The sequence below is a fragment of the Cervus canadensis genome, chromosome X (genome assembly GCF_019320065.1).
Source record: "Cervus canadensis isolate Bull #8, Minnesota chromosome X, ASM1932006v1, whole genome shotgun sequence".
NCBI classification, from domain to species: Eukaryota; Metazoa; Chordata; class Mammalia; order Artiodactyla; family Cervidae; genus Cervus; species Cervus canadensis.
Window position 1 is genome coordinate 115,375,669 of NC_057419.1, and position 19,058 is coordinate 115,394,726.

At 41.0% G+C, this 19,058-nt stretch overlaps 1 pseudogene across 1 annotated transcript; it reads right to left on the reverse strand.

Annotated features, from left to right (window-relative positions):
- Positions 1 to 2,470: 2,470 nt before the first annotated feature.
- Positions 2,471 to 5,662, reverse strand: LOC122435113 (annotated as a pseudogene). The gene has a single exon (XR_006267588.1). The product of XR_006267588.1 is annotated as an elongation factor 2-like (transcript).
- Between the last annotated feature and the right edge of the window lie 13,396 nt (positions 5,663 to 19,058).

A 19,058-nucleotide genomic window follows, 5' to 3' on the forward strand; every position in this document is an offset into this window, starting at 1 on the left:
AAAAATCATGACAACCATTTACAATACCTGATCCTAGACTGAATTCTGCCCTGGAGGAAGGGAAATACTATAAAGTGTGTTATGAAGTAAGCCAAAAATAGTGCAAAATAGATATATGGGTGTTAGATTAGATAAAAGTAGCATATCAATGGAAATTCATGAAGTTGGTGACTTCCCTATAGAGTCATACACTCTATTTAGTGTATGAAGTATTTAGTGGTAAAGAGACATGATGTATGTAAGTTACTTTCAAGATGTTTAGGAAGAATGGATAGGAAGAGAGAGACAGACAGAGACAGAAATAGAGAGAGGAGGGAGGGAAGGAGCGGGAGAGAGAGGAGGGACAAATGAGATAAAATGTCAAAAAGAGGTGAAGGTAGATACAGGTTATATATGTATACTCTATGCTATCTGGCTTTTGCAACATTTTTGTATGTTCGAACTTTTTTCTAAGTGAAGAGAGGAAAAAAAAAAACTTTTAGTAGTAAAACTTTTCTTAGATACAATCCCCAAAACACACCTATAAAAATATTGGTAAATTTAACTTCATCAAACATAAAAACTTCTGCTTTTGAAAGACACTGTGAAGAGAGTGAAAAGACAAGCCATATATTAGGAGAAAAGAGTTGTAAAACATATGAGACTTGTATCCAAATAAAAGACTTGGATCCAAAATCCATAATAATTTGCAAGATGGTAAACACTGGAAATTTTTAAAAAGCTGAGCCTGGACCTTGGTCTCTAACACCATTCTCTACATAAAGGAACTAGGGCAATGCAGAGAATGGCAGAAAATACAGAATGCTAGAAGTACAGTAAAGAACTCTCAACACCAAATAATAAAACAAAGCAAACAAAAAAAACTAATGAAAATGGTAAAACTATTTGAACAGACACATCATCAAAGAGGATATGCCCACAACAAACAAGCACATGGAAAGGTGACAAATCTCATTGGTCAGTAGAGAAAGGTAAATTAAAACTACCATTTACTTCTTCACACTCACTAAAATTGCAATTTTATTTTACAATTTTAGTGGGAATTTAAAAAGCAGTGCAACCACTTTGGGAAATATTTTGAGATTTCTTTAAAAAAATCGAACTCGAACTTAGGATCTAGCCACTCCACTGCTTTAACCCAAGAGAAGTTAAAGCATATTTCCACACAAAGGCCTGTATAAAAGTGTTCATAGCAGCTTTATTTGTATAGCCAATACTTGGAAACTGTTCAAATACCCATCACCAGCTGAATGGGTAAACAAAATGTGATGGGAAACTACTTAGCACTAAAAAGGAATTAGCTATTGATACATACAACAAGTTAGATAATCTCAAAATATTTATACTGAGTGAAAGAAACCAGACAAATGAAAGCACATACTGCATGATTCCATTTATAGAAAATTCTAGAAAACGGAAACTAATCAGTAGTGACACAGAGCAGAAGAATGATTGCCTGGAGCAGGAGAAGAAGAGGGGAGGGAGGAGGGGGACAGAGTCAAAGGTTCATGAAGAAACTTTGGGGAGTGAATGGTAATGAATATTATCTTGATTGTGGAGATGGTTTCATGAGTGTGTAAAGATGCCAAAATTTATCAAAATGGACACTTTAATTATGACCTGTTTATTCTGTGTCAATTATATCTCTATAATTTTTTTTTAAAGTGGCTAAGGACTTCCTTGGTGGTCCAGGGGTTTAGACTCTGCACTTATAACGCAGGGGACAAGGGTTCGATCCCTAGTCAGGGAAATAAGATCCCACATGCTGTGTAGTGCAGCCAAAAAATAAAAATAAAATAAAAAGCCACACAGTTATAAAATATTTTATTTATTTATTTATTTGGAGGCTAATTACTTTACAATATTGTATTGGTTTAGCCATACATTGACATGAATCTGCCACGGGTGTACATGTGTTCCCCATCCCTCTGGGTCATCCCAGTGCACCAGCCCTGAGCACCCTGTCTCATGTATCGAACCTGGACTGGTGATCCGTTTCACATATGATAATATACATGTTTCAATGCCATTCTCCCAAACCATCCCACCCTCGCCCTCTTCCACAGAGTCCAAAAGACCTGTTCTATACATCTATGTCTCTTTTGGTGTCTCGCATACAGGGTTATCATTACCATCTTTCTAAATTCCATATATATGTGTTACTATACTGTATTGGTGTTTTTCTTTCTGGCTCACTTCACTCTGTATAATGGGCTTGTTTCATCCATCTCATTAGAACTGATTCAAATGAATTCTTTTTAATGGCTGAGTAATATTCCATGGTGTATATGTACCACAGCTTTCTTATCCATTCGTCTGCTGATGGGCATCTAGGTTGCTTCCATGTCCTGGCTATTATAAACAATGCTGCAATGAACATTGGGGTGCACGTGTCTCTTTCAATTCTGGTTTCCTCGGTGTGTATACCCAGGAGTGGGATTGCTGGGTCATATGGCAGTTCTATTTCCAGTTTTTTTTTTCTCCACCATGTCAAGTTTATTATTCCAATGGCACTAATACAGCTGGAGGTGCTCAGTGACACTGTGTGGGAGGGGTTTCCTGCCTTCTAGCTTCTGTCCAAAGAGAACATCTACCCGCTTGTTTCTTTCCCCTTTCTGGAGGAAAATCCACTATGGGCCATTTACCCAAATAAACCTCTTAATGCGTTTATTTTTAGCTTTTTTTTGACATTATGTTTCCCTCCCAACAAAAAAGTATTGGTTGTCCCATCCCCTCCCCCATCCCCACCGGCCAGATAAGTCCCTGCTGCAAGGGCACTTCTGTTGCCGCTGAAATCTGGAAATAAATATCAAAAGAAATGGCATCAAGTGTTCATGTTGAGCGATGGCACGAAGTGGGCCCCAGAAACCTGTCAGGCAGAGCATTACTGGGTCTGGACAGCCTCGAGGTGTCATGGAGAATGTGGGGGCTTGTTGCTGTGGTCACTGTCCCTGGGCGCGAGGGCTGCGCCAAGTCCCACCCGATGGCGGGCTGAGCGGAGGCCACCTACAACTTGTCCAGGAAGTTGTCCAGGGCTGGAATGCCCTCTTTCAGGCCTTTGCGCTTGCGCGTCTCCACCACCACTTAACTGGGGCGGCTGGTGTTGTCAAAAGGGTCACCGGGCAGGATCTGCCAGTGGTCAAACACACACTGGGGGAAGGCCTGGCCACCCGTGTTGGACCTCAGGTCAGCAGTGAAGCCGAAGGACTCATTGACAGGAAGGTAGGCCTTCACAACAAACATAGGGGTGCCGGCCACCTGGGTCTCCTCAAAGATGTGACCCCACTTCCTGTTCAAGACACCGTAGATGCCACCAACCACTTGTTCCGGACACTGGATCTCCACAAGATAGATGGGCTCCATGAGCTGGGGCTGGACAGTCAGCACACTGGCATACAGGCAGTGCCGAGCCGTGGGGATGATCTGGCCACCCCCATGGTGGATAGCATCAGCGTGCAGTGTCACATCAAGGACATCAAAGCGCACACCCCGCATGTTCTCCTCGCACAGCGCCCCCTCCTTGGTGGCCCACTGGAAGCCAGCCACCACACTGTCCTTGATCTCATTGAGGTACTGCATACCCTTGGTGATGTCTCTGCAGATGTTGGGGCCCGTGCCATCAGGGCTGAAGCACCAGATCTTACGGGCCTCGGCCACGTCCCACTCGTACTTCTCAGCCAGGTAGTGGGCCCGCTGCTTGAGCTCCTGGTGGGCGGACACCTCGCCCTTGTCGATGTCCTCAGCCAGGCCATCAGGGAAGGGTCGTGCCTTCATGTAAAGCCTATTGTGCTTGTTGGGGGACTTAGACAGGCAGAGCACGTTCGACTCCTCACTGGCAGTCTCCCGGTATGAGACAACTGGGTCAGATTTCTTGATGGGGATGCAGGCGTGATCCTCCTGCAGGTCCTTGAGGCAGATCTCCAAATGCAGATCCCCAGCCCCTGCAATGATGTGCTCCCCAGACTCCTTGATGATGCACTGCACCATGGGGTCCGACTTGGCCAGCCGCTTCAGACCTTCCACCAGCTTGGGCAGGTTGGCTGGGTTCTTGGCCTCCACAGCGACCCTGACAACAAGGTTCACACTGAACTTCATCACTCACATGTTGTGGGCATGCTCAAAGGTGGTGATGGTGCCAGTCTTCAGCAGGAACTGGTCCACGCCCACAAGGCCCACAGTGTTGCCACAAGGCACATCCTCGATGGGCTCCAGGTAACGGCCCATCATCAGGATTGTCCCCTGGATCAGCTTCAGGTACAGGTCCTCCTTCTTCCCAGGAGTATAGTTGGGTCCCATGATGCGGACCTTCAGTCCAGTGGACACCAGCCCTGAGAAGACCCGGCCGAAAGCATAGAACCGACCTTTGTCAGAGGTTGGCACCATTTTGGAAATGTACATCATGAGAGGGCCTTTGGGATCACAGCTTTTAATGCCCTTGGCTCCCTCATCGTCTGGGGGCCCCTCGTACAGGAGCTCACAGCGGTACTTCTGGGCCGTCACAGGGGAAGGCAGGTGGATGGTGATCATCTGCAGCAGGGCATCCCCAGCAGGCAGTCAGCAGCGCATCACAGCCTTCAGAAGTGGTTTGCCCTCCTTGTCCTTATCTTCACTGTCCAACTTGATGTCCAGTTTTTCAATTAGTTTTGCCATCTCCTCTTTCTTGAAGTTCATGATTGCATCAAACACCTTGAAGATTGGGTCCAGGATGAGCTGGCAGAACGTCCGTGGCAGCTTCTTGCCATCAGGGCTGTTGGCTGACTTGCTGAACTTGCCAGTGGCTGGATCAAAGTATCGGTCTCCCCAGAGCTTTTTCATCATGTCCTCCACCTTCTTGGCCTGCTCAGCAGGCCCTAGCTGCCCCTCGCCCTTGGCGGCAAACTTGACCACATACATCTCTGCAAACTGCTTCAGGGTAAAGGCCCAACCATGGAGACCAGACCCGAAGCCAACGGTACCAAGGACAGGGTCGATCATGATGTTGCCCATGGGGACACTCTTGCCCTCGCCATAGGTGGAGATAATGACATTGACGTTCTCCCCGACACACTGGAAGGTTTGGTAGAGCTCCCCAGGCTCCAGCTACAGCTCAAGCAGGGCCTGGTCCATCTTGTTCATCATCAGCACCGGCTTGATGCACTCAGCGATGGCTGGCACAGCACCATCTCTGTCTGCACACACACACCTGACACGCAGTCCACCACCACCAAGGCACCATCAGTGACATGGAGTGTGGTTGTCACCTCTGAGGAAAAGTCAACATGCCCAGGGGAGTTGATGAGGTTGATGAGGAAGCCAGAGCCATCCTTGCTCTGCTTGATGAAATTCAAGTCGTTCTCTGAAAGCTCGTAGAAAAGGGAGATGGCCGTTGACTTGATGGTGATGCAACGCTCCTGCTCATCCTTCCGGGTGTCAGTGGAGCAGGTCTCCCCAGCCCGGGCAGAGGCGATGATACCCACCTTGCACACCAGGGAGTCCATCAGAGTGGACTTGCCATGATCCACGTGGGCAATGACAGACACGTTCTGGATGTTGGCCTTCTTGTCCATGATGGCCCAGACCTGGTCTACTGTGAAGTTCACCATGGGGGCAGATGGCAGTGGATTCTCCCAGGCAGATCCAAGGAAGCTAGGTCGCGCCAAGGATGGCGGCGATGACGGCGGAAGAGCTATTTCCAGTTTTTTAAGGAATCTCCACACTGTTCTCCATAGTGGCTCTACTAGTTTGCATTCCCACCAACAGTGTAAGAGGGTTCCCTTTTCTCCACACCCTCTCCAGCATTTATTGCTTGTAGACTTGGATAGCAGCCATTCTGACTGGTGCAAAATGGTACCTCATTGTGGTTTTGATTTACATTTCTCTAATAATGAGTGATGTTGAGCATCTTTTCATGTGTTTGTTAGTCATCTGTATATCTTCTTTGGCAAAATGTCTGTTTAGTTCTTTGACCCATTTTTTGATTGGGTCATTTATTTTTCTGGAATTGAGCTGCAGGAGTTGCTTGTATATTTTTGAGATTAATTCTTTGTCAGTTGCTTCATTTGCTATTATTTTCTCCTATTTTGAAAGCTGTCTTTTCACCTTGCTTAGAGTTTCCTTTGTTGTGAAAAAGCTCTTAAGTTTAATTAGGTCCCATTTGTTTATTTTTGCTTTCATTTCCAGTATTCTGGGAGGTGGGTCATAGAGGATCCTGCTGTGATTTAAGTCGGACAGTGTTTTGCCTATGTTTTTCTCTAGGAGTTTTATAGTTTCTGGCCTTATGTTTAGATCTTTAATCCATTTTGAGTTTATTTTTGTGTATGGTGTTAGAAAGTGTTCTAGTTTCATTCTTTTACAAGTGGTTGACCAGTTTTCCCAGCACCACTTGTTAAAGAGGTTGTCTTTTTTCCATTGTATATCCTTGCCTCCTTTGTCAAAGATAAGGTGTCCATAGGTTCGTGGATTTATCTCTGGGCTTTCTATTCTGTTCCATTGATCTATATTTCTGTCTTTGTGCCAGTACCATACTGTCTTGATGACTGTGGCTTTGTAGTAGAGTCTGAAGTCAGGCAGGTTGATTCCTCCAGTTCCATTCTTCTTTCTCAAGATTGCTTTGGCTATTCGAGGTTTTTTGTATTTCCATACAAATTGTGAAATTATTTGTTCTAGTTCTGTGAAGAATACCGTTGGTAGCTTGATAGGGATTGCATTGAATCTACAGATTGCTTTGGGTAGTATAGTCATTTTGACGATACTGATTCTTCCAATCCATGAACATGGCATATTTCTCCATCTGTTTGTGTCCTCTTTGATTTCTTTCACCAGTGTTTTATAGTTTTCTATGTATAGGTCTTTTGTTTCTTTAGGTAGATTTATTCCTAAGTATTTCATTCTTTTCGTTGCAATGGTGAATGGAATTGTTTCCTTAATTTCTCTTTCTGTTTTCTCATTGTTAGTGTATAGGAATGCAAGGGATTTCTGTGTGTTGATTTTATATCCTGCAACTTTACTATATTCATTGATTAGCTCTAGTAATTTTCTGGTGGAGTCTTTTTTTCTATGTAGAGGATCATGTCATCTGCAAACAGTGAGAGTTTCACTTCTTCTTTTCCAATCTGGATTCCTTTTACTTCTTTTTCTGCTCTGATTGCTGTGGCCAAAACTTCCAAAACTATGTTGAATAGTAGTGGTGAGAGTGGGCACCCTTGTCTTGTTCCTGATTTCAGGGGAAATGCTTTCAATTTTTCACCATTGAGGATAATGTTTGCTGTGGGTTTGTCGTATATAGCTTTTATTATGTTGAGGTATGTTCCTTCTAATCCTGCTTTCTGGAGGGTTTTTATCATAAATGAATGTTGAATTTTGTCAAAGGCTTTCTCTTCATCTATTAAAATAATCATATGGTTGTTATTTTTCAATTTGTTAATGTAGTGTACTACATTGATTGATTTGTGGATATTGAAGAATCCTTGCATCCCTGGGATAAAGCCCACTTGGTCATGATGATCTTTTTTTTTTTTTTTTTTTTAACAAGAAGATTTCTAGGGATTTTTATTTTATTTTTTTGTCATTAAGTTATCTCTATATTTTTTTTTATTTTTTTTTTATTAGTTGGAGGCTAATTACTTCACAACATTCAGTGGGTTTTGTCATACATTGACATGAATCAGCCATGGATTACATGTATTCCCCATCCCGATCCCCCCTCCCACCTCCCTCTCCACCCGATTCCTCTGGGTCTTCCCAGTGCACCAGGCCCGAGCACTTGTCTCATGCATCCCACCTGGGCTGGTGATCTGTTTCACCATAGATAGTATACATGCTGTTCTTTTGAACATCCCACCCTCACCGATGATCTTTTTAATATGTTGTTGGATTCTGGTTTGCTAGAAATTTTGTTAAGAATTTTTGCATCTATGTTCATCAGTGATATTGGCCTGTAGTTTTCTTTTTTGTGGCATCTTTGTCAGGTTTTGGTATTAGGGTGATGGTGGCCTCATAGAATGAGTTTGGAAGTTTACCTTCCTCTGCAATTTTCTGGAAGAGTTTGAGTAAGATAGGTGTTAGCTCTTCTCTAAATTTTTGGTAGAATTCAGCTGTGAAGCTGTCTGGTCCTGGGCTTTTGTTTGCTGGAAGATTTCTGATTATAGTTTCAATTTCCGTGCTTGTGATGGGTCTGTTAAAATTTTTCATTTCTTCCTGGTTCAGTTTTGGAAAGTTGTACTTTTCTAAGAATTTGTCCATTTCTTCCAAGTTGTCCATTTTATTGGCATAGAGCTGCTGGTAGTAGTCTCTTATGATCTTTTGTATTTCTGTGTTGTCTGTTGTGATCTTTCCATTTTCATTTCTAATTTTGCTGATTTGATTTTTCTCCCTTTGTTCCTTGATGAGTCTGGTTAATGGTTTGTCAATTTTATTTAACTTCTCAAAGAACCAGCTTTTGGCTTTGCTGATTTTTCTATCATCTCTTTTGTTACTTTTGCAATTGTTTCTGCCCTAATTTTAAAGATTTCTTTCCTTCTACTAACCCTGGGGTTCTTCATTTCTTCCTTTTCTAGTTGCTTTAGGTATAGAGTTAGGTTATTTATTTGACTTTTTTCTTGTTTCTTGAGGTAAGCTTGTATTCCTATGAACCTTCCCCTTAGCACTGCTTTTACAGTGTCCCATAGGTTTTGGGTTGTTGTGTTTTTATTTTCATTCATTTCTATGCATAGTTTGATTTCTTTTTTGATTTCTTCTGTGATTTGTTGGTTATTCAGCAGCGTGTTGTTCAGCCTCCATATGTTGGAATTTTTAATAGTTTTTCTCCTGTAATTGACATCTAATCTTACTGCATTGTGGTCAGAAAAAATGCTTGGAATGATTTCAATTTTTTTGAATTTACCAAGGCTAGATTTATGGCCCAGGATGTGATCTATCCTGGAGAAGGTTCCATGTGCACTTGAGAAAAAGGTGAAATTCATTGTTTGGGAGTGAAATGTCCTATAGATATCAATTAGGTCTAACTGGTCTATTGTATCATTTAAAGTTTGTGTTTCCTTGTTAATTTTCTGTTTAATTGATCTATCCATGGGTGTGAATGGGGTATTAAAGTCTCCCACTATTATTGTGTTATTATTAATTTCCCCTTTCATACTTGTTAGCATTTGTCTTACATATTGCAGTGCTCCTATGTTGGGTGCATATATATTTATAACTGTTATATCTTCTTGGATTGATCCTTTGATCATTATGTAGTGTCCTTCTTTGTCTCTTTTCACAGCCTTTGTTTTAAAGTCTATTTTATCTGATATGAGTATTGCTACTCCTACTTTCTTTTGGTCTCTATTTGCATGGAATATCTTTTCCAGCCCTTCACTTTCAGTCTGTATGTGTCCCTTGTTTCGAGGTGGGTCTCTTGTAGACAACATATATAGGGGTCTTGTTTTTGTATCCATTCAGCCAGTCTTTGTCTTTTGGTTGGGGCATTCAACCCATTTACTTTTAAGGTAATTATTGATAAGTATGATCCCGTTGCCATTTACTTTATTGTTTTGGGTTCAAGTTTATACACCCTTTCTGTGTTTCCTTTCTAGAGAAGATCCTTTAGCATTTGTTGGAGAGCTGGTTTGGTGGTGCTGAATTCTCTCAGCTTTTGCTTGTCTGTAAAGCTTTTGATTTCTCCTTCATATTTGAATGAGATCCTTGCTGGGTACAGTAATCTGGGCTGTAGGTTATTTTCTTTCACCACTTTAAGTATGTCTTGCCGTTCCCTTCTAGCCTGAAGAGTTTCTATTGACAGATCAGCTGTTATCCTTATGGGAATCCCCTTGTGTGTTATTTGTTTTTCCCTTGCTGCTTTTAATATTTGTTCTTTGTGTTTGATCTTTGTTAATTTGATTAATATGTGTCTTGGGGTGTTTCACCTTGGGTTTATTCTGTTTGGGACTCTCTGCGTTTCTTGGACTTGTGTTACTATTTCCTTCCCCATTTTAGGGAAGTTTTCACCTATTATCTCCTCGAGTAATTTCTCATGGCCTTTCTTTTTGTCTTCTTCTTCTGAGACTCCTATGATTCGAATGTTGGGGCGTTTAACATTGTCCCAGAGGTCTCTGAGGTTGTCCTCATTTCTTTTAATTTTTTTTCTTTTTTCCTCTCTGTTTCATTTATTTCTACCATTCTATCTTCTACCTCACTAATCCTATCTTCTGCTTCCGTTATTCTACTCTTGGCTCCTTCCAGAGTGTTTTTGATCTCATTTATTGCATTATTCATTATATATTGACTCTTTTTTATTTCTTCTAGGTCCTTATTAAACATTTCTTGCATCTTCTCAATCTTTGTCTCCAGGCTATTTATCTGTAACTCCATTTTGTTCTCAAGATTTTGGATCATCTTCACTATCATTATTCAGAATTCTTTATCAGGTAGATTCCCTATCTCTTCCTCTTTTGTTTGGTTTGATGGGCATTTATCCTGTTCCTTTAGCTGCTGGTTATTTCTCTGCCTCTTCATCTTGTTTATATTGCTGTGTTTGGGGTGGCCTTTCCATATTCTGGCAGTTTGTGGTTCCTCTTTATTGTGGAGGTTCCTCGCTGTGGCTGGGGTTGGATGTGTGGCTTGTTTAAGGTTTCCTGGTTAGGGAAGCTTGTGTCGGTGTTCTGGTGGGTGGAGCTGGATTTCTTCTCTCTGGAGTGCACTCCTTTTGAAGAGAGTGGGCTGCCTTTCTGGGTGCCTGATGTCCTCTGCCAGCATTCAGAAGTTGTTTTCTGGAATTTGCTCAGCGTTCAAATGTTCTTTTGATGAACTTGTGGGGGAGAAAGTGGTCTCCCCATCCTATTCCTCTGCCATCTTAGGACCGCCCCCTAAAATATTGTTTTAAAAGTGGCTAGCAGAGTGACTGGTACATGACTGGCATTTACTACATTTAAGTTGTCATCTATTTCCTCTAGTAACTACTCCTCCCCATTTACTATCTACTTGGTAGTGGCAAAAATACTAATATTTGTTACACTTTTTTTTTCCAGAAATTTTTAAAGACAAAAACAAAAACATACACAAAAGCTGAGGATTAATTAATTCTGTTCACAAAAAGGGGGCTGTCAATTGTTTGTTTTCCTAGATTCTAAGGTAGATAAATGATAGATTCCCTCTCCTGCTCCATCTCTCTCCTCCTCTTCCTCCTTCTTCTCCTTCTCCTTCTTTTGACAACTAGGATTTGCAAAGATTTAATATAAACAACAGCCACTATCTTGGGATAGAACTTTCCAGGTTAATTTATGGGCAAAACAAAATTTCAGATTTCATCTCAGAGCACCTGCAGCTCAAAAATTTATGGGAATATAGGCAGCTCCATGTCTACTAACAACAACAATAAATTGAAAAGGGCTAATTGTTTCCTGTTCTTCTTGACAAAGGTGGAGATTCAGGGCAGCAGAAAATTATTTTATCCTTCCTCTGGGGATATACTCTTACTTGAAGAATGAAGTGGTGTTGGGTAGCAGGGGTTTGAGGTAGAGATCAGAAAATGATTCCTCCTATAGTGGAAGAGAATTTTTTTTAAAAAATACATATATAGCTGAATCACTTTGTTATGCACCTGAAATTAACACAACAATGTAAATCAACTTTATTTCAATAAAGATTTTTAAAAAGAAAGGAGTTCCTCTTCATGTTTTGATTTGAAATGAAAATAATGTCCTTTCTCCAAGACTTAGAAATTATCTTTAAGGCAAAGGCATTTATGATGCTCACATTAGGTTTTAGGCTAAGTAAAGTATATGTTGTTTAGTCGCTCAGTCATATCCAACTCTTTTCCAATCTCAAGAACTACCAAGCTCCTCTGTCCTTGGGATTTTCCAGGCAAGAATACTGGAATGGGTGGCCATTTCCTTCTCCAGGAGTTCTTCCCGATACAGGGATCTAATCTGGGTCTCCTGCATTGGCAGGTGGATTCTTTACCACTGAGCCACCTAGGAAGCTGCAAATGAAATATTTATTTTCTGCAAATGTTGGCTCTCTTCTGAGTAGAAACTGACATTAATACTAAGGAACAGTTCCTCTCTGCACAGATTCATCAGGTACCCCTGAGAGGATCCAAAGATAGATAATTGTCAATTTTATTGTAACCCCTTAGATGAGTCATAGAAGTTGTCCTAGAAGTGTATATTAATGAGCAGCAGAATAAAGGTTAAGGATTGAAAGCCAAATGAGCAAAAACTTGCAAGAGAAACATTAAATCCAATATTTAACTTAGCATCATCCAACTACTGGGGCAAGTACCAATAGGCAGAATGATATATGTTCATTGTGAAGATATTAATTAGAAACTATGGTTTAAATATTTTAGTGTATTCCAATAATTTAAAGGTTTTGAAAATAAAATTAAAAGGATAAGCTCCTTTATGACTTAGACGCTTTCTGGTAAAAGTGATAAGCTTAAAATTTTTAATGTAGTGCAGCCCAGTAAACCAAACCTTTCTCTAAAACTCCCTGTAACTCTTTGGATATTGAATGAAGTTAAGAGGGAACATTATGGCAGCCTAAAATCATATAATCAGGATGGTGTGATCACTCACCTAGAGCCAGACATCCTGGAATGTGAAGTCAAGTGGGCCTTAGGAAGCATCACTGCAAACAAAGCTAGTGAATGTGATGGAATTCCAGTTGAGCTCTTTCAAATCCTGAAAGATGATGCTGTGAAAGTGCTGCACTCAGTATGCCAGTAAATTTGGAAAACTCAGCAGTGGCCACAGGACTGGAAAAGGTCAGTTTTCATTCCAATCCCAAAGAAAGGCAATGCCAAAGAATGCCGAAACTACCACACAATTGCATTCATCTTACATGCTAGTAAAGTAATGCTCAAAATTCTCCAAGCCAGGCTTCAACAATACGTGAATTGTGAAATTCCAGATGTTCAAGCTGGTTTTAGAAAAGGCAGAGGAACCAGAGATCAAATTGCCAACATCTGTTATATTATCAAAAAAGCAAGAGAGTTCAAGAAAAACATCTATTTCTGCTTCATTGACTATGCCAAAGCCTTTGACTGTGTGGATCTCAACAAACTGTGGAAAATTCTGAAAGAGATGGGCATACCAGACCACCTGACCTGCCTCTTGAGAAACCTGTATGCAGGTCAGGAAGCAACAGTTAGAACTGGACATGGAACAACAGACTGGTTCCAAATAGGAAAAGGAGTACATCAAGGCTGTATATTGTCATCTGCTTATTTAACTTATATGAAGAGTACATCATGCGAAATGCTGGCTGGATGAAGCACAAACTGGAATCAAGATTGCCAGGAGAAATATCAATAACCTCAGATATGCAGATGACACCACCCTTATGGCAGAAAGTAAAGAAGAACTAAAGAGCCTCTTGATGAAAGTGAAAGAGGAGAGTGAAAAGGTTGGCTTAAAGCTCAGCATTCAGAAAACTAAGATCATGGCCTCTGGTCCCATCACTTCATGGCAAATAGATGGGGAAACAGTGGAAACAGTGGCTGACTTTATTTTTCGGGGCTCCAAAATCACTGCACATGGTGATTTCAGCCATGAAATTAAAAGATGCTTACTCCTTGGAAGGAAAGTTATGACCAACCTAGACAACATATTAAAAAGCAGAGACATTACTTGGTCAACGAATGTCAGTCTAGTCAAGGCTATGGTTTTTCCAGTGGTCATGTATGGATGTGAGTGTTGGACCAGAAAGAAAGCTGAGCGCAGAAGAATTGGTGCTTTTGAACTGTGGTGTTGGAGAAGACTCTTGAGAGTCCCCTGGACTGCAAGGAGATCCAACCAGTCCATCCTAAAGGAGATCAGTCCTAGGTGTTCACTGGAAGGACTGATGTTGAAGCTGAAACTCCAATACTTTGGCCACTTGATGCGAAGAGCTGACTCATTGGAAAAGACCCTGATGCTGGGAATGATTGAGGGCACAAGGAGAAGGGGACGACAGAGGATGAGATGATTTGATGGCATCACCGACTCAGTGAACATGAGTTTGGGTAAACTCCGGGAGTTGGTGATAGACAGGGAGGCCTGGCGTGCTGCGGTTCATGGCGTGACAAAGAGTTGGACACGACTGAGCGACTGAACTGAACTGAACTGAAAATCAGAGGGTCCTAAATGAGTCTACAGTCAACACATAGAAGGAATAGAAAAAGCTGGCAATTTAAGACATGATATTGTAAGTGAGAAAAAGTAGGCGTTTACAAGGTTTTGATGCTCCACAAGCAGACAAATTTGTTTCTCTGTGTAAACAGCAACACAAGAGTTTGGATAAACACCAGCAGGATTATGAGACTCTACTGAGTTTAAGAACAAGGTGAATGTAAGGCGGCTGTAGCCTAGCTAGGGAAGGGAAACCTGTGTAGAATTAGTTCAATGTTTGAGACTCGAAAAAAAGAAAACAAAAAAAAATTTGAGACGGAGGAAAAGGTATCCATTTTACCTGCATATTTCATATCTTAAAATTAATTTTTATATTTCTTCATCTTGTAAATGAAAAGAAAGGAGCAACATTTGATTGTATTGCATCTTTTAAAATTTGCTTCTCAATGATGTAACCCTGGAGAATGCTGAACTACAGAGACCTATACTACACTGACAAGCGCCACTAACAGGGCAGTGACCTAAATGACAGATTTGGTACCAAGGAAACGCTTACCCATCTCTAGATAATTGAGTGTTTCATGAATGTCAACTGATCCAGTAAGGCCTTATCAGAAAGAATATTTTTAATTTATGAAATCCAGTTATGAAAAATGCCTACTTGATCCTAAATGTAATTACACTGACTTTTAGTTCAGCTTGGGTCACACTGTTTCTCCATGACCTCAACTAGAAAGAAAACAAAACAAGCAAATTAAAGAAATGAAAAAAGAAAAGGGGGGCTAATAAGATAGCCAGGCAATTTATTTTCCTTATATCAAGACTTTGGAGGTCTAGCTAGTAAATTTAAAACACCTCCAGGATTCCAGAAGAATACCTTCTTTTTCAAACATGCAAAGCCTTTCAGACTCTATAAAAAAATAAAAGTTTCTTTGAAAAAGCAATTTTGAAATTTGACAATAAAAGCAGAAATGTGATCTTATAATGCAGAAAATATGGCTGAAATTTGCTAAATGCTTTTTTTTTAAATTTTATTTATTTTTTTTTATTAGTTGGAGGCTAATTACTTCACATCATTTCAGTGGGTTTTGTCATACATTGATATGAATCAGCCATGGATTTATCGGGATGGGGAATACGTGTAAATCCATGGCTAAATGCTTTTAAACTGCTAAAACGTTCACCAACTTTTCAAAGGCCAGTGTCCACACAAGGCCCTCAGTCAGTCCGGCTGCCATCTTCCCCAGGAGTCTCTATCTGTACCTTTTCACCTCACGCCTCTGTCATTAGGTGAATATCCATTTTTTCTTCCTCATCCAATCCTTGTTCTGGTATCATCTCCCCTGTTCCCTCCATCCATCTTTGCCCACTCTCCATTAATTGGCTATAACATAGAACAAGGGTTAAAAAAAAAAAAGATAATTTGCCAGTGTAATGTAACTTTTAATTTTAAAAACCAGACAAAGAGAAAACTCTATATTTGTTCCTCTTGGGGGGAGAACAAGGTTACTTTTTTACTTATATGACCTTGACTTTTTTTTCCCCTGAGGGCCAAGGGTCAGAAGAAAAAGTTTCCACACCCTTGATTTATGTAGCTAGCACTGGACAGTGACAAGCAGGAGTCCAGGAAAACTGTTGTGAAAGTTGTTTCATTATTCAACTCTTGCTTTCAACATGCTTCCTGAGCAATGGAAGAAAAATGTCCTTGCGATTGCTCTGCTGCCCCAGCCATGGAATTTGGTCCCTGCTTCTCTGGGTGGAGAGATTTGGGCTCTCCTGACTAGTAATATATAATGCTTTGGAGATATAGAAAGACGGAGCCTTTACTTGTCAAAAAAACAACAAAAAAAAAAACTCAAAAAACCTTGATGGGACTGACTGGAATTTCCTATCCGGCAACTCTTGCTACCCCTGCTGTTGTTTTCCCGGTCTCCCACCCACCTAATCCTCTGGCTCCCCCACATCCTGTTGCTCTGTTGCCAACAATTCCACAGGCCCTGGGACACTAACATTGACTGAAATATATGCTTGTCCTCCATGTGCTTGTTTAGGCTTTGAAGGAAGTGTCGCACAGGGCTTTGTAATCAGGAGTTGCCCGGTTGAAACTGAACTTTACAAACAATATTCTATATTTACTGTATTTCTTTCTTTCTATAGATGCCTGGCCTCACACTCCCCTTGCACCCCAGCTTCCTTTTCTCTCGTAAGATGTTATCCTGGAGGCTGACTCACTACTTTGATGTTAATGTTCTGAGAATTATCTTATACTTTCTAAACTTAGAACATAACCAGCACCCCCATACTACTCTTTTAACACTTTCCGTGCTCATCAGATGATGTGACCACAATAAAAATATATTATTCTCAGTGGAAACCTGGGCTTCCCAGGTGGCACTCGTGATAAGAACCCACCTGCCAATGCAGGAGACATAAGAGATACAGGTTCGATCCTGAGTCTGGAAGATCCCCTGGAGGAGGGCATAGCAACCCACTCCAGTATTCTTGCCTGGAGAATCCCATGGACAGAGGAGCCTGGTGGGCTACAGTCCACATAGTCACAAAGAGTCAGATATGACTGAAGTGACTTGCACGCATACATACAATGGAAACCTGGTGGTTCAATCATCAGAGAATCTTGAGGTTGCAGGAAACCTTATTTTGGCTGCTGGGCAATGTTTTTAAGAGGCCTCAGAGCAACAACCATAGCGCAGCCAATGGCCTGTTGAAGATGGCTACTGACTGAAAGATGCCTCTGTTCTTTCTACTAGCTTCTGATCCTCAGCTATGATTTTTTTTTGTTGGGGGAGGCAGTAATCTCCTCATTTTGTATCTTAGCCTCTTCTAGTCACCTCTGAATAGGGACCCTTTCCAATCTGCCATCTTAGACCATGGACCATATGTACAACCCATTTACTGCTGTGTGGTACAGACCCTCCTGCTCCTGAGGCTGCCTGAGGTGCCAAGACCAGTGGCTTTCAAAGGAAATCACCATTTAAAATCCACCCCACCTCCAGAGACCGACTGTGAGTTGGTAGGTTCAAAGCTCAGAAATCTGCATTTTAACTCATCCTTCAGGTGGTCCTGATAAAGTCAGCCCAAACTTTGAGAAACAACTGTCCCTTGACACTGCACTCCTAGTTCTCCTCTCTTACTCTTCTTCCTCAGTCTTTATAAAACTTTTTCTTACACTCTCTGAAAAATAAAGTTTCCTCAAGAATATAACTCACAACCTGTAGGACAGACCTGGAAATCTGCCTTTTTAAACAACACCCGATGATTTGTGTCACACTGTTTCTCTGTGACTGTCAACTAGGGAAAAAAAAAAAAAACAATACAGCAAATAATGTGAAAAAAGAAAAAAGGGAGGCTGATAAGGTAACCAGGCAAAGTTCTCTACAGATGACATCTTTACAGAGATTGCATTAAAATATTTTAAATAGGGCAATGGTATGATTATATTTGTACCTTGGGGAAAATGGCTCTGGCAGCTGTGTGGAGAGAACAACACAAAACCAAAGTCTGCACTTTGTCACTTCTGGCTGTGTGTCCCTCTGTTTCTCTTTCCTTCCCTCCCCTTCCCAGACAAATGGATTCTGAGAGTCTCTGCTTGCAGCCTTTCTCTTGTCTGTGGATGAGCTACCCAAGCTTATGCCTTCATATATTATTTGCCTAAGGATGGTTCTCAAATCTTCACTGCTATCCTTTCCCCATGGTCTACCCGTCATTTCTGGATGCCTCAACAGTATCCTACGTGTAGAACATCACCAAATTCATTCAACATCTTCTCCCTAGAAAGTATTCAGTCCTCCATCTGCCTTGACTTTCACATTTGAGGCTTCTCAATTCTACCTTCTCAGATCTCTGCTATTGATTTCTATTTGCAGTTTCACTGTGCTAGTTCATTCCTGTGTCCAAACCTTTCATGACCATTGATTTTCTTCATTCATCATACTAGTTAGGCTGGCTTTTAACACCTTCTATTATTTGACATAAATCTAGTTTTCCAGCTACATGTCCTATTACTCTGCTTTATGGGCCTTTGATGACAACCTAATGGGATTACTCTTCCTTCTTCCCCACAAACCTTGCCCCATCCATATGTAGGACATGCTTTTGCTTATACTTTTTGTCTGGATTATTCTTCCCTCCATTAGCAACTTGTCCTTCCACGACTAGCTCAACTGACACATCCAACTAGAATTTTCCCATCCCAGAGCACTGTATCAATGCCTCTGCACTGGTACTTAACACTTTGACCATGAGTTTTCATTTATTTACAAACTTGACTTATATGCCATGGAAGACTTTGAACTCTCTAAGGACTATATTTGTGTCTGATTTTTCTTTTCTTTCTTTCTTTTTTTTTTTTTTTTACTGTGGAACCATTTTAAACATTGAAGTGTAGAGTTCAGTGGGATTCGGTATATTTGCACTGTTACACAACCATCACCTCTCTTTATCTCCAGAAATTTGTCATCGTCCCGAACTGAAACTCTCTACTCATTAAACAATAATTGCCGATTTCTCCCTTCTCAGCCCCTAGAAGCCACCGTTCTCCTCTCAGTCTGTGAATTTAATGATTCTAAGGCCTCATATAAGTGAAATCATATAGTGATCGTGTTTTAGTATCTGGTTTATTTCATTTAATATAACATCTACAAGGTTCATCCATGTTATAGCATGTGCCACAATTTCATTTATTTTTAACACTGAATAATATTTCATTGTGTGTGTGTGTGTGTGTGTGTGTATCACATTTTGTTTATCCATTTATCAGTCCATGGGCTATGTCTGAAGTTTTAACTTTCATGCCCTCAGTACTTAAAGGAAAGCCTGTGCTCAACAGACACTTCATGCCTATAGTTTGCATGGCCACCCTTTGGTAAGCTTCTTCCTTTCTCTAGGCTTTAGCTTACCTATGAGATGTGAGATGTGGATTATCATGCCTTTAAAAGATGTACAGTCTGATTTTTAGTAATAAGGTATTTAGAC